The following is a 4,319-nucleotide window of genomic DNA, read 5'->3' as shown; positions in this document are numbered from 1 at the left end:
TCAACTAGATATACAACCCTCAAGAACAATTTAGTTTAGAAAGCTTGGTGTGGCCAGTGAAAATGGTAGTTGTCATTAACTATAAACCCTTATTCTAGCAGAATATCTTTTTTTAAAATCATATTTTATTTTTCCAGCTTTAATAAGGAGTAATTGGCAAATATAATTATATACATTTACAATGTGATGATTGGATATACTTATACATGGTGAAATTATTATCACAGTCAGTTTAATTAACACATCCATCATCCATCACCTCACATAGTTGTGTGTGTGTTTGGGGCAGGAGGTAAGAATACTTAAGATCTTCTTTCAGCAAATTTCAAGTATACAATGCAATATTATTAACTAAAATTCGTGCACTCAGCGGGGAGGGGCATTTCTCAGGCCAGCCTGTGCCCTCTTGCAGTCCAGGAGCACTTGGGGGATGTCTGACTGAGGGCTTAGGCCTGCTTCCCCTAGGAAGCAGGCCTAAGCCACAATCGGACATCCTTAGTGCTGGTGCGGAGGCCTACCACCACTATGCTTGTCAGCCATCAGCCTGACTTCTGGCTAAGCAGTGCTCCCCCTGTGGGAGAGCACTGATCACCAGGGGACATCTGCTACATTGAGCATCTGCCCCTGGTGGTCAGTGTGCATCTTAGCGACCAGTCGTTCTGCCATTTGGACAATTTGCATATTACCCTTTTATTATATAGGATAGTTGCCATGCTGCACATTAGATCCTTAGAACTTCATTCTGTACCTGGAATTTTGTACCCCTTGGGCAACATCATGAAGGAAGATAATGAAGAAAAAGAAAGATTTTTGATCATCTACATTTCAGATACTCCATTTGGTTCTCTACATTTTATACTTATTAAATATACAGAATGATACTCTAGGTGATATCATTATCTTATATTATAGATAAAGAATTTGAGTTTAGAGAGGTCAATAAATTTGTTTAAAGCTATACACATAGAAAGCAACATAGATGCAATCCAAAACAAATTTTGTATTACTCTAAAATCCAAATTGGATTTTAAATATCATGCTGTTTTTCAAATAAATGAGCTTTTGTTCATTTCCAGATTGTCCACAAACTATTAGAGAAACAAACCCAAATAAAACATTCTCTGGGGGGAAAAATGATGCCTTCTTCAGAAATCAAATATTGGCTTCTTAATCCAAGACACTTCAATTTCAACCATTGAGTCTCCTTGGTTTGACTGATATAATTTAATAAAGGTTTTTTTTTTTTTTTTGGGGGGGGGGTGTTTTTAAAGGAATTATATAATCCAGTGAGTCATCAGGACAAATAAAATATCAGCCCAAATGGCCGAAACCGGTTTGGCTCAGTGGATAGAGCGTCGGCCTGCGGACTGAAGGGTCCCGGGTTCGATCCCGGTCAAGGGCATGTACCTGGGTTGCGGGCACATCCCCAGTGGGGAGTGTGCAGGAGGCAGCTGGTCGATGTTTCTCTCTCATCGATGTTTCTAACTCTCTATCTCTCTCTCCTTTCCTCTCTGTAAAAACTCAATAAAATATATTTAAAAAAAAAAATATATCAGCCCAAATGATGTACAACATAAAATGGAATATAAAAGATAGAAAGCCTTATACATAATGTCTCCCTGTAACTTACAAAGAGACTAACCATCAGGCAAACTTCATATTGAGTGAATGAATTATTTCTCCTCCAAATTTATATGTTGATGCTCTAACCCCTATATGATAGTATTTGGAGAAGGAACTCTTGGGAGATTATTAGAATTGGACAAAGTCATTAGGGTGAATCCTTATGATAAAGAGACACCAGAGAGATTGCTCTCTCTTGCTCTCTCCTTAACATGTGAGGACATAGCAAGAAGGCAGCCATCTGCAAACCAGGGAGAGAGCTCTCACCAGAAACTGACCACAGTGGCACCTTAATCTTAGACTTCTAACCTCCAGAACTGTGAGAAAATAAATGTCTGCTGTTGAAGCTAGCCAGTCTATGGTAATTTGTTATGGGAGCCAGAACTGACTAAGACAGATACCCTATAGGATTGGCAAACAAGTCTCTTTACTTCCCTCTTATAGCAAACAGAACAGAGGAAGGAGGAAACTGAATTACAATATGTGTTTTTAAACTACTACGATCATTTTTGGAAGGTCTGTTTGAACCCATGTTTCAAAGGGTGATTTAGGGGGGAAAAACATTGTGTATATATTGACTGGAACAACCTTCCCCCAAAGCAATACACATATTCCTAGTGTCTGTTTATTGTCACCTTTATCTCCTCACTTCAGCTTGTCAGCAAGTGGTGTACCAGGATTTATCTTGTTGGGACTCAAAGCTTTAGTGGTGTTGTCATTCACCAGTAGCTCCGGGCTCCTCACAGCAATGGAGGAGGAAATCTCTTTTAATTGCAAAATATATCATGTTTAACCTCCACTAAAAGACAGATGTTGGAGGAAAAAAAGAAACAAAAAAGATAAGTCTTTTTATTTTAAAAAGTAAATCTCAGCATTCATGTTGGAAATTGGGCATATGGGGCATCCCAAAAAATGGGTACACACTTTAACAGCTGATAACTTACTTGGTTTCCACTCCTTTTCATGTTTAACTGATTTGAAATGTTGGTGAAGCCAGACTAAGCTTTGGCAAAGAAAATGTATCTTAAAGTGCCACTAGACTTTTTTATAAGGGGATACAAAACAGATAAAGTGTAGGGTACAAAATTGGCAATGGTTAACAAATTGAGGGCACACAAATACTGAACAAAATGAATCTTGATGTTTGCAATTCCATTGTTTCACATTATCAGCAGTGCCTAGACCAGAATGGTCATCAGTTTGAAAATAGAAATTGAAAAATGAATATTAATTTCTGTAGATTCTTTTGAATTTTTAAAATGAACTCTATGTTAATAAACACTGACTTTATTCTCATTCAAAATGTGTATAAATTTTGGGGGGACACCCTGTAGTTATTTTTTCCAATGTTTCTTCTCTTTATGATTCTAAAGAAACAGACAAAAAAGTGGCTGAACTGTAATAATGAAGGATGAAACAATCTTAAATCTTCAAAAGAATAAAATTGGTTTACTTATAGCTGCTTGTGTCATTTGGTGTTAAAGGATAATCAAAACTCTACTGAATTTTTCTTATAGTAGTAGTAATAGTAAGATCAGTAATAATAATAATACTATAGTAGTGGTCAGAGATTGCTTTCACCGTAGTTATAATCTTGGTTGTTGTCAGCTCTACCCTACTGGACCCATAAGTACAAGTTCATTTGACAGATTTTGAATGTGTGATCCCAGAAAAAAAAGTTTCTTCTATTGGAGGCCAGTGCCCCTCTGTCTAAAAATTACTTCCTAACATCACTACGTCTCAACACTAGAGTAAGGATCACACCCTGGCTCTTAGATCAGGAGTCCTCCCTGTGCACCTGGTCTCTTGAACTTTGAAAATTGTATGTTGCTCAGTTCTTTTCAGAGCATTTAATCAAATTTCTTCCTGGGCACTCTCTTTAATACTTTCCAAAATTGCAATTAAAATGAACCTATTTTATAGCACTATACAACCAAAATTTGCCCCTTTCTTCATATTATGAGACCTTTTCATTTAAAAGTACAAAAATTCATTTTGTAGTAAGTGGCCTAAGAAAAGAAAAAAAAAATGACTCTGTTATTAAACATTATGTCACACTTGGATGACTAGTTAACATTACTAAATGTAACACTAGAGCCATGTTAACATGAGTGTACATTGAAGAGTTTGTTTTTTTTCCTTGTGAACATGGCAAACTAATGATAGTGTTGTCACATATTATGAGTGCAAGCAGGATATCTAATTATCCTCCACATAGTGGTAAATAAACAGAATACTTGGCACTGATTGATGGATGGGGGTTTCCACTTTTCAAAAATGCATTCCACTCTGCAGAGATCAGCCCCTCCTGGGATATCTCCTTTCACCAAACTGCTTTCCATGATCAGCTCGGGAGACGTTCCAAGTACAAGATGCATAGTGCATGCCAACCTCCACACATGCAGAAACTTTGAATGTATTATTCGAGACAATATTCTAGGAACTAGAGCTGTATTTGGTACATAATAGGTGGATCGATACGTATATGTTCAAAGAATATCAGTTCACAAATCTCTCCTCTCGCAGATCCCCTTTTTTTCCCTCCAGGTAGTGTACCCTCTGACCTGAACCTCTCAAGTGATTTTTTTGTCTCACCTATAACCCTGAATAAAAACTTACTCTCTGAATTTTAATTCACAATGAGATAGAAAGGTATGGTAACAGTTTAACGTATCACATGCATTTGCTGATCTAAT

Source organism: Myotis myotis, unplaced genomic scaffold (genome assembly GCF_014108235.1).
Source record: "Myotis myotis isolate mMyoMyo1 unplaced genomic scaffold, mMyoMyo1.p scaffold_m19_p_10, whole genome shotgun sequence".
Classification (NCBI taxonomy): domain Eukaryota; kingdom Metazoa; phylum Chordata; class Mammalia; order Chiroptera; family Vespertilionidae; genus Myotis; species Myotis myotis.
The sequence above is the reverse complement of the archived record's forward strand: the minus strand, read 5'-3'. Positions refer to the sequence as shown.